This window comes from Canis aureus, chromosome 3 (genome assembly GCF_053574225.1).
Source record: "Canis aureus isolate CA01 chromosome 3, VMU_Caureus_v.1.0, whole genome shotgun sequence".
Classification (NCBI taxonomy): Eukaryota; Metazoa; Chordata; class Mammalia; order Carnivora; family Canidae; genus Canis; species Canis aureus.
In genome coordinates, this window is record NC_135613.1 from 81,695,542 (window position 1) to 81,707,927 (window position 12,386).

At 45.6% G+C, this 12,386-nt stretch overlaps 1 long non-coding RNA gene across 1 annotated transcript; it reads left to right on the forward strand.

Moving 5' to 3' along the window:
• The first annotated feature begins 444 nt into the window (after window positions 1–444).
• Window positions 445–3,274, forward strand: LOC144305995 (uncharacterized). The gene is made up of 2 exons (XR_013373032.1): window positions 445–860; window positions 2,910–3,274. It is a non-coding gene; the product is annotated as an uncharacterized LOC144305995 (long non-coding RNA).
• Window positions 3,275–12,386: the final 9,112 nt, after the last annotated feature.

Here is a 12,386-nt window from a genome sequence, read left to right on the forward strand (position 1 = left end):
GATTTGGCAGGACCCACGAATCTCCTCTCAAGGTGTATGAGCGAGCTGGGACCACTTCCCCCAAAGCTGGCAGGCGCCAGGGAGGGCAGAAGGATTTACATTTGGCCGGCGACTTCTGCTAAGGCAGACGTGTCAGCAAAGATAATTGTAAAATATCAAGTGCCATGGAAACACTTATTAATACCAGGGGCTGGTGCTCCAATGGAGCCGGAGGCTCACTCTGGCTCCGATTAACAGCCAGCAGTTTGCAAGTGCGTCCAAAGCACTTGGTTTCTTGGACCGAAAATCACAATCCTCAGTACACAATGATTTAGTGCCTTCTGTCAGAGTGTCTCAAAGCATGTCACCAGCAGTCACCCTGCCCACGTCCTTGGGAGGAGGTGGCACTGAGCAGCAGGTGCTCGGTCCAGTTTGTTTTTGACTAATATGCTTTGGAAGCTTGTGTCCTGTTTTCCACGATCACAGATCCAGTTTTCCTTTCACTCCAGCCCGTCTCCGGGTGGTTCCTTTGCTCTTCCCCCGCAGCATCCAAACCGACTCCCACCTGGCCGTTCTGGATTTCCGAGGCCCCATGAGGATACGGAGGGAGGTGCCAGGATGCAGCCGGTGGTGATACTTTGGCCCCTTTATTGCTGGTGGGAGAGGTCAGAGCAGTGTCCTCCCTGCCATGACTCAGGTAGGGGTGGAAGAAGGAGAGGGGGCCACGGACAGCCCCCCGGGGGTGGGGTTGCTCCCGTGTGGTGCTCACTCTGTTTCCCAGCCAGGCTGCCTTTCTGTTAGCGGAGCGACGGGAGAGCTGGTGGGTGGGAGACAGAGGTGATGCCACGAGATGCCAGAAATAGGAGCCACTGAGGACAGCGGTGAGTCGTATGGGCTTCTCACATATGTCCCTGAGCACAGAAGGAAGGGAGGGAGGGAGGAAAGGAGGGAGGGAGGGAGGGAGGGAGGGAGGGAGGGAGGAGGGAAGGAAGGAAGGAAGGAAGGAAGGAAGGAAGGAAGGAAGGAAGGAAGGAAGGAAGGAAGGAAGACAGACAAGTTCACAGAGGTATTCAGAAATTGGAAATCTCGAACTCTTGAAGCCTGTCCCTGTAGATGCTGGTTTCTCTTAAGGACATTCCTGTCTTCTCTTGCTTTGATGGTTTGAGAGCAAACAAATCTGTTGCCTTTCACCAAAATACTTGAGAGACCCAGATCAGGTAAATCCCTCCTCCCTCATATCTGTTCTAAGCAAATATGGTTTGCTGAGCATCGGTTTCTCTGATGCTCCCGGGCTGGGTGGCTGTGTGTCCACAGGGCTTGGCAAAGGTCCTTCACCACTACTCCCAGGTTTGGGTGGCCCCTGAATGGGTGATAGAATTCTCGGGACACCAGCCTGGAACCTTCTCCGGGTCTGGCCTGCACCCCAGCCCAGCTCAGGAGTTGAGCTCACTGGCAGTGGGATTGGTGCAGGGGCCCCAGGCCTCTTGCCGGCCAGGAGTGACTTGGGTGAGCGGCCCACACGTCGGTGCCACTGGGCGTGCTTCCCATCGGCCAGGCCTGGGGGACACCCTGCAATTCCTGTCATCATCTTGCTTTGAGTTTTCAAGACCTCAGGTGGAAGGTGGAGGGAAGAGAGACTGGGGACTCTGGGAGAACATGCTGGAAAATCTTGGGAGAGAGGATGGGGGGCGGCTTCTCTGAGTTGCCCAGTGCACCCCAATTCCTCACCTGCCCCCTGCTGCCTCCTTCACCCTCGGGCTGGTCCCTGTCGGCCTGGAACCAGCTCCTGGGCCTGCCAGCCTCACCCTCTTTACCTGCTCGGAAACCCATCCCCTGCTACTCCTTTTGATGACTTCTCCTTAGTTGCCACGAAGAAGTGCTCATATCAGCAAACAGATGGCGGCTGAGGCATGTAGCATAAAATATATTTATCAAGGCAAACAGCTGTAGCCCATTTCACTCGGCAGATTTCTATTAAAAGTTCTCCAGAGCTACAAGCCGCTCTGAGGCGGCAATCCGAAGGCAGCCCAGGGAGCACGGCTTTGTGCTGCTCTCTCCCCACCGCCTTTCTTCATTGGGCAAAGAGAGGAGGCCCAGGCCCCAGACTCCTCCTTTGCCAGCTTCAATTAAAGTGTACCCTGGCCTCTCCTGCCTCGCTGGATGGAGGGGCCCTCCCCAGTGCTCCCACCTTCCTGGGGCTGTGATAAACAATGGGGTGGTGATGTGGAGGGGACATGCCACCACTGGTGCTGTGAGGGCAGAGCGGCCTCTCTGGGCACCTGTCCTGTCCTCACCCCTCCCCGCCCCTGCCAGGACAAGTCCACTCAGAGGGGAGCTGGGCAGTCCTGGAAACCATTACATGGCTTCTGTTCCCTCCAGCCATCCTCACACTCTTTCTCACTGTGCTTCATGCTTCCTTTATTTTGTTGTGTTTTCTGATGGCCAGAACGTTGCTGTGGTCTCTCCTTTGCTGTGGTTTGGAACTGGGAGAGCTGGGATCTATTCCAGACGCTGCTGTTAATTTGCTTTGAACTTGGGCAATCCATTTCATTTGTCTGGGCTCTTAGTTTCCCCCTTAGAGGGATGTGATTGGATTAAGGGAGCAAACTCAAGTGCCTTCAGGGGCTAGGCGGGTGGGTAACGCAGGTGTGGATGGCCACGTGTGGCCAATGCCCAAGTGCATAGTGCGCGCCATCCCGAAAGGCATTTCTGAACTCGAGAGCACTTCAGAGTTGTGGGGACACATCTGGTACGCGGGCCTCTAGTCTGAGACCCCCCGCCCTCCGCCCCAGATTCAATGTTTGCCAACATGCATCAGATGCTAATATTCCATAATGACTCTTGGCCGATGGAGTGGAGTGGTCTGTAGGAAAACTACGACTTTTTTGCATTTTATTTTAATAGACTTACTTTTTTTTTTTTTTTTCCAGAGCCATTCACAGCGAAATCAAGAGGAAGGGACAGAGAGTTGCCCTATGTCCTCTGCCCTGACGCAGGCATCACTTCCTCCACAACCAGCATCTCCCACCGAATGAGACTTAGTTACAATCTATGAACCAACATTGGCACATCATTAGTATCTTCGGTTTATAGTTCCCAATGGCGTTCACTCTCAGTGTTGTGCGTTCTATGTGTTTGGACACATGAGTAATGACATGTATCTACCGCCACCGTGCCCTAGAGAGTATGTCACTGCGCCCAAAAGCTTCTGTGTTCTGCCCAATTATCTCTTTCCTTGATCCCTTTTGCATTTCTTTTAAAGGAGGGATAATGAAGTAAATTCGTGGAGACCTTGGATGTTCTGGGTATCAATATGGGGATCACCCGTGGTCTTGAGAAGCCATGTGGTTTAGTGGGTCAGGGACTATAGAGTCACAATGTCTGCATTCAAAGCCCAGCTCTGCTTCTTAATAGCTGCATCACCTCTCACCCATTATTTAACTATACCCCAATTATACCTTGGATAGATTATTTAAATATACCTCAGTACATCTCTGTTTCTTCAACTAAAAAAAAATGGCAATAAAAATAGCACCTATTTCACAGAGTTGTTGTAAGGATTAAATTGATCGGTCTGAATAATTCATCTAGGATTATGCCTGACATGGAGTAAGTGCTCAATAAATGCTAATTGTTATTTATTGAAATGACCTTCCAGCTTTGGTGTGTTGGCACCAAACAAGCATGCAATGAATGCTTTTGTGGAGCTAATATTTACAGATAACTGGCGAATGGGGCAAGCGTTATCTCCTCCATCAGACAGATCATCCTTTGGGTTTTGCCTCCAGTCAAGACATAAAACTAAAAATTCTTCTTATACATGATACACTTTTACATGCATCATGTAATTAGATTGCTTGGCAGGGAAGAGGCAAGTAGCGCCTTCCTTATTTTACAAAGGCAGAAGCACACACTTAAAGAGGCTACATAATTTGTTCAAAGTTCACCCAACTAGCAAGTTTCAGTGTTGGGATTGGAGTCCAAGATATTGGATTCCCTTGATAGTGGTCTCTCTACTTCACAGGACTGCTTTCCTACATGCTAACTAGCTGCTGTGATTATGGTTAGTTAACAGAGCCAGGAGAGCTCTGTTGATTTGCAGGGTTCCCCAAAATTGCCAAAAGCATCTTTCAGGTGCTTGTCCAGAACCCCGATTTCTGGACCCCAATCCAGGCCTATGAACCTGCATTCCCAGAGGAGAGACCCAATAATTTGTGCGTTTAACAAGCACCCCAGCTGATTCTCGTGATCAGAATAGTTTGGGAAATAAATGTTGGGCCAGAAAATTCTGCCAAGAAACCTCACTAGTCAGCTCTGCCCCCAATATCAGAATAGCTGTTTTCAGAAGATGTGATAAGGTCATGAGGGGGAAGGCGAAGAGTGTAGCTAGCTGGAGGGACCAGATGAACAAACAAAGTCTGGGACTTATTAATTCAATTTTCCAAATAGTTATTGAGTTCTTATTTATGAGCAAGGTGCCTTGTTAGGTCCCACATGTCAGGTCGAGAATGTCATGGAAAGCAAAAGAGCCAGTTATCAGAGTTGCAGAGCATTTAGTGGTTTAAAACAATGAATGCACTCACTTGCCTGACCTACTTCCAAGGAAGGGTACTGACACCAGGTGGGGATGTTATCTCTCAATGTCTAATAGATTATGTTCAATCGAACATTGCAATTAGCTTTAAGCTATTTTTTGGTCAATGAGTCTTTCGGGAATAAGTGCAGTACAATGGGGCAATATGCTAAGAGCTTGGTGTACAGAAGAAAGGCTGTGCCCAGCCTCAAGTAGCCTTCATTTCAGTAGGTGAAAAAACATTTGGAATATATCATTGCAAGATGTAATTCAGGGTAATTATCATTCATAATTATAGCACTACAAGTAATGGTTAGCTCCCTCTTCAGTTAATGGTGTATTAACTTCAGGAAGTACGGACAAATCTCCAAGCTCACCATCACCCTACCATGAATGCTTTCCTGCTTCTGACCTTCTGCCCACGCTGTTTTAATTAGGCGTGTTATTTCTTCATTCTCAAGCTCCACCCATGAAAATTCTACCAATGTCCCAAGGCTCAAGTTAAATCCCATCAAAACAAAATGATTTCTATTCCTTTTGGTAAGGCATGACCTACACCTCCTCTGAACCCCCCAGTGGTTCCTCCCTCATGATTCTATCTCCTGCCCTGTAGTTTGTTGTAAGCCTGGAGCTGGTCATACTGGAGTTTTGCCAGTGAATATTAGCATACAGCTCCACCCACAGCAGGTGTTAGATAATCGTATAGTTCGCTAGTGAGGGTATTGGCAGAGGACATAAGTATGATGAACCCGAGGCTCTAAGTTTGATTCCCCAAAGGTGGCCTTTGCTAGCTGGACATTTTAGGTTGTACCTGATGGAAACATAGTTGACATCATTTTAAATATCAAAGGGACTTTTTGACTCACAGAACTGAAAAATCTGTGGCATTAATTTCCTCAGCTTTAGGCACAGGTAGATCAGAATTTGTAAATGTTGTCAGAAATCTTTTTTTTTTTTTCCATCTCTGTTTTTTTTTTTTTTTTTTTTTTCCTACGCCAACTTGATACTTGGGTGGACCATTCCCATGGTGGGGCAAAGATGAGTCCTAGTATCTTTGGGATTATATATTCCACCCACTAATCAAACTCAGAGGAAAGAGAGAACTTTTGATGAAAGCCCAAGGCCTGCCCCTCATTGCAAGTCTGATTGGCCACTGCTGAATCCAAAGGTGATTGGTCCTTAGCTCCACTGGAGCCACAAGAATGGAGACTGGAGACAACTGTAAGTACATTCCTTATGTAGAAAAAGGAGGGGAGAGGGTGCATGCTGAACAGGCAAAAACAACAGATGTCCCATCCAGAGTTATTTAGCTTTCCATAGGAAAACACTCGAAACAAATTACTTTCTTAAACACTGATTTCATTTCTGATGCTAAACAGGCATTGTAAAAAAAAATGCATGCATTAATCATAAGATGAACCAGTCCCAAAGCATGTGAAAAGCTCAGTACAACTTGTCTTCATTATGGAATAGACACCTGGAATCACAACCCATGTAAATTTATCCTAGGTAAGTAGTCGGAGGTGCATACAAAGTCAAGGTTGCTAATTGCAGCAAAATTTGTAGAAGGATGATTTCCAAAATGGGAAATGATATCAATATCCAAAAGAGAGATGGTACGTCCATTAAAAGTGATGCTGTGTCCTAGAAATGTACAACGTAACACAAAAGTGCAGAGATACAAAAGGATTTGTATATTGGAATCTCTAGTTTGTATGATTAAACACAGTTGTAACAAAGGCTGGAAGGAGGTAGACTTCAACGTTAACAGAGTTTCATCTTTGAAAAGTAAAAGCACCAATGCGTTTTCTTCTCCTTTATATTTTTCCATTTCCCAATTTTTGCCCAAGAACGCTATTATTACAGGATGGGGAAAAAATACCCATGTTTTATATTTTTAAATTCATGCCTCAGCGTCAGTGCAATTGAAAACACATTTCATTGAATTTATGGTGACTGCAAAGTGGGACAACCCATTCTCTCTGGGACAGAGCCCAGATGACACACAGAGAAGAGCCTTGCAGCCTGCCCTGCCCCGGGCTAGGCAGGAGGGCACCACTTGCTTCTTTTACTCCTGGGCCAGGTTTCTGTTATTTCCATATGGGTTGCATCCTCATTTGCTGCTCACTTAGCCTTGGGGTCAGATAACCACGCCCTCCTTAATTTATTAATTGATGGAAGGAGAAGGGGAGGAAGGAAAAGGGAAGAGAGAGAACCAAAATCTTTCCCCCCATAGGACTGCAATAAAGGAGCATATGTATCAACTAAAAAAATTTCTTGGCGACAAAAGCTTTTTAATTGAACACAGTCTCTTCAGCCAACTTATGTAAATTCTATCCCAATTTTGGGCATCTATTTTGAGCACAGAGAGAAGCGGTATGAATCTTGCCCTAAAATTGTGCTCAACAGAAGGGGTGACACCATATGGATGCCATGTTATCGGAGCCTGTCACCTGCTAACCGAGATGAGAAATTACAGGTTCTAATCGCCTTCCCGCTGCCTGAGCAGCCCTGGTAGGTGGGGAGCACTTTGGGCATCAAGGTTTGGTGTGACAACCTAACACTTGCCATGGGCTTTGTAGCCACAGGTGGCTGGGAGGGTGCAAGGTGAAGGATAAAGTGAGCCGCAGTCTCGGCATGGGAGACAGTGCTTGTTTCTACCTCAAAGGAGCTGGATTTCCTCCTCCTCAGCTTACGTGGGAATCTGGCTCATCCTTCAAACTATTACCACCTGAGAGGCAGTGGGTGACAATCTAGACTGACCTTGAGTGACTCTCCCATGGAAGTCGGAAAAGTGAAGAAGATAGGAAAAGAGATCAAGGAGGATGGTGGACTACTCTGAGCATCCCCATCCATGAGAATTCTTCACACAGACACCCTCCCCCCATCTCAGGAGAAGGATGTTTTGGCATGTGACATGAGCTGTACCAAGTCAGATAACAGAATAGAGGGTGTGGGGACAGGGGGAGGGAGGGTAGGTCGCCTGCCTTTAGTCCACAGGTGGCTTCGAATGAATCTGGAGGTATTTCTTCTGGAGAGGTATTTTTCACAGATAATTATTTTTCCATTACTCATTTATTTTAATTTTATTTTTTTAAACCATCTGAATAATTGTTAGATATGATGCAGGAAAAGAATAAAGTAGGCACATTTTACATTTCGTTGCTATACATAATTTTTCTCCCCAAGTCACTCCAATTCTTAGGCTAAAGTCAGAGGCCAATGCAGTGTCAGATATTTATTATTTCTGTCTCTTACCCATTAAGGAAGCCTAAACTTTGTATCGGCCAGTTGAGTACACAGATGTTGACATGTAGGGGTGCTAACTCTGGATGATTTGAGTAGTAAGTAGCAAGCATGAAATGGTGGTATAGTTGCCGGGTCTAGAAACAGGATCCCTCAGAGGACAGGCTCTGTGTCCCTGGTGCCTGGAAGACAACTGGGCACAGAATGGGTGGACAAAAATGTTATTAAAGACCTGGATGGGGATCCCTGGGTGGCGCAGCCGTTTAGCGCCTGCCTTTGGCCCAGGGCGCGATCCTGGAGATCCGGGATCGAATCCCACGTCAGGCTCCCGGTGCATGGAGCCTGCTTCTCCCTCTGCCTGTGTCTCTGCCTCTCTCTCTCTCACTGTGTGCCTATCATAAATAAATAAAAAAATTAAAAAAAAAGACCTGGATGTACAATTTCCAGTTCTTTCCCACTTTTGCTTACAGAGCTAGAACATGCAAGAAGCCAATGGGTCTGTCTTTGAAAACTGTTGGGTCCCATAGTTAAAGCAACAGGCTAGAAGTTAAAGATTCCAAAGTCCATTGAGGATTTGAAGGCCTTTTACTTCACCAGCATTCTCTTTATAAAATGAGGCCACTATAATGAGTGACCTGTATCAAGTGGTTGGTCAACTCAGTAATTCCAGACTCCAGTGTGCTCATTGATCTTGATTCTCCTTTGCCTAGATGAAGAGTGTTTGGGTTTTATGAGAAATAGTATTTTCTACCTAAGTAACTCGTCTGCTCTGTGTCAGATGTTGATTTTCCTCCCTCCCTCTCTCCTTCCCTCCCTCCTTGCCTCCTATCTTTCATCCCTTTCTCCATCCCTTCCTTCATTCCTTTCTTTAACCATAAATACTCACTGAACACTTACTGTTTTCTAGTCACCATGATGTTTATTTGGGATTAAAAAAAAAAAAGAATGAGGCATGCCTGACTTCAAAGAATTTATAATTTAAAGAAGGACTTGCAAACAACCAAATCCATAGTTGTACTAGCTTAATATGTGTTATATGGACATAGGAAGGACACTATGGGAATACAGAAATGAGATCTCCAAGTCACATATCAACTCCAAAATAGTATAAGATTATCAGATTGTGTGTGTGTGTGAGAGAGAGAGAGAGAGAGACAGAGAGAGAGAGAGGGAGAGGAAGAGAGAGACAGAGAGGGAGAGAGGGGAATAATGAAGGAAAAGTAACAAATCATACAATGAACTCTTGGTGTTAGGTGTGGCTTATTGGAGAAACCATCTGTGATACTTCCTACTATCAAAGTTGTTTTGAGGAAAATTGAGGAATGTATGGAAAGGACTTATCATAATGTCTGATTCATAAAAATACTCAAAATAGGAGTTAGGATGTTGGTCATTGTATTAATATCATTATACTGTTATACACAGTTCAGCTCAACGAACATTTAAGAATATCTAGTACTGTATTAAAGCCCTGAAGAAACATAGGTTCCAGTAAAGAATAAGTATGTGCAAATGATTAATCAGAATCTAAAATAATATGTGCAAAAAAGAGAAATATGAAAAAATGTAGAGAAGTGGTATTGGGAAGGGGATGATTAAAATGCATGTGATAGTATGAAGAAAGTTTTAAAGGATGAATAGGAGTTTGTCCTATGAACCAGGAGTGGGAGGGAAGGGCATGGCAGGTAAAGGAATTAATCAACATGGCATACCCAAGGCATTTCTAGAGGATAGATGAGAATAGTTGTTGGGGATGGAAAGCCTGTTAGCAATAGAATAACATTTTTAACAAATTACTCTGCAGTAAGTAGCCACCATGCGCATATTTCTATCATCAGACTCATCCATCTGTATTGTAGCTTTCCCATATTTGTGTCTCCTATAGGATTGTGAACTCCTTGAATGAAGAGTTTCTTGTTAACCTTTTTACCTCTATCTGGTATATACTATGTGGTCGATATTTGTTGAATAATTGATCAATTAAAATTAATTCCTAAGAGGAATCTTAGATGTTCCTCTATACGTCCTTGGCATTTCAGAGAGTTGGATACCTCCACCGCCCCCAGGGTTATCCAATGAGGACACTGGTGGCTACTTTCCATGTCTTCAGAGAAGGAGACCAGGCTGAAATATTTTAGCTACTGTAGGGAGATTGGGCATTTAACATCACATCATCACCTAACAATAAGATTTTATGCTGTACCAAAAATTAGATGATTAAAGCAGCCTATGGGAGAATTCTTCAGTGTTAATTTTTTTTTTTTTTTTTTTGGCCTGTTTCTTATAGACAAAGGACAACTGACAGGGTTGGGCTGGGGATTAATTCTAACTAGAATGGATTTGCTAGGAAATGAAATCTGAAAGCCTTGACGAAAAGTAGTTTTTCAGTAGATAAATACAGGGTTGAGACAAAATGGGATAGGATTTCGGTCTAAGGGACCAGCTTTGACAATTGGTGCCTTAGAGGGCCCCGGGGAGGGGAGGCTCAGAAGGTGGGAATCTCCTCTGCCTGCAAAGGCAGATGTCAGCGTGAGTGACTTTTCTCACATATGACCTTGGAAAGCAGGAGTTTGAATGACCATTTTTCGCTCTCCATAGGGCAGGTTTCTGTGCTCTGGAGGAGGTTCTCGAGGATGCTGCCCATTGAGATTCAGCATCTCGAGGGCAGGAAGGAAATAGGTCTTCATTTCCCACTTTTTATCTCCAGTACCTGACTCGGTCGGTACCTGGCACATAGTAGGTGTTCTCTAAATATTCACTGGGCGAAGGAATGAAAATAAGAATTAATACTTTCATAGAACATACTCTGTGCCGGTCATCGTTTTAAGAGCTTTGAATGTGTTAATTCCTTTTTTAAAAAATATTCTATTTATTTATTTATTTAGAGAGAGAGGGAGCAGGGGGAGGGGCCCAGGGAGAGGGAGAGAGAGACTCTAGCAGACTCCACACTGAGCATGGAGCCTGACAAAAGGCTCCTTCCCATGACTGTGAGATCAGGACCTGAGCCAAAATCAAGAGTGGGAAGTTTAACTGTCTGAGCCACCTGGGCACCTCTGTGTTAATTCCTTTTACCTCTGCAACAAACTTATGAGGTAGGTTCTATTGGGGATAAAATGGCAATGAAATGATGGTAGATGAAGCCAGCTGAGCACCATCTGCCTGCAGCTCCAAGGGCAGGGCCCATACTCTGGGGCTTTCTCTTTGGGTCAATCAAGGGCAGCCTATGGTGGAGATGACATCTTTATGGTTGCTCCCTGACCCTAACCATTTGCTAAGTAGGGAGGGTCATCTAATAGCTCTAGGTGATCTGGGCCAGACAGAGCAAACTTTATGATAGCCATTTGCACAGCTGCAGCAAGAGCCAGGCAGGTCTCAGGCTCCCTGTTGCGTGATCACATCGATGGTAAACATGCGCCTTTCCTTGAAAGCAAAGCCTTCTCTGAGCTGAGCCGTGGGGCTGAGTGTGTGAGGGAGCCTCTGGGGAAGGCAGGTCACCCTAGACAGTTAATGTAAACACAGCTGCGATCCTCAGTGGAGAACGGTCTCTTAGTAGCAACTGCTCGGCCAGCAGCTCATCAATCTCTTGCATACAGCTGATGGGAGAGTGTCAATTTTCTGAAGTGTCTTCTCCAGGATAAGCCCCTCCCTGGATCAGAGGGGCAGATATGGACTGGCCTCTGAGCAGGGTGCTGGGAGACAGTACAGGCCCTGGAGCTGGCACTTGCTTCCCTCTCCTCAAGAGACTGATGGAACTCAGGGAGGCTTGAACCATCTTTGTTTGACACGAACGTTTTTCTCCCGTTGGCACACTCACTGCCATGACCTCACCTTGGTGGACAGCAGAAATGCGTTGCCAGCTTTTGATTATCCGAACTCAAGGACGGAAGCAGTGTATTATTCAAGAGTGGGCAACCCAAGGCCAATTTTGTCTTTGGGATGCATTAGCTCTTTTATTTCACTTATATGGCACAGAAAATTAGAGCTGGGTGGGACGATAGAGGTAATTTATTCCAAAATCCTTATTTTCTTTTTAGAAAGATTTTGTTTATTTATTCATGAGAGAGACACAGTGAGAGGCAGGGACACAGGCAGAGGGAGAAGCAGGCTCCCTGTGGGAGCCCGATGTGGGGCTCAATCCCAAGACCCCGGGATCACGCCCTGAGCTGAAGGCAGACGCTTAACCATTGAGCCACCCAGGCATCCCTCAAAATCCTTATTTCACAATGAAGAAAAGAATGGCTAGAAAGGAACAAATATGATAACACTGTTCAATGGATAGCAGCTGACCTGGGTCCATTGCTCATGGCATTAAACTATCATGTTTTCCAGATATACACAAATAAGTCTACAGCCAACTTAACTCAGAATCACTGCCCTAGATGATTAGGATGAAGAAGTTTCCATGAATTCTTCAGCCTGAAGAACCCAGAAGTCTGCATTTCCCTTGTCAGGGAGATGGGTTTGTCATCTGGGTGGAGACTGGTCACAGGGTGGTATCTCTGGTCTACAGAGAAGGGGGTCGGGTGGGATGGGAGGGTGATGCAAAGTTTGGGCAGGGTCTTGGAAGTTAGCTAAGCCTAGGTTTGTA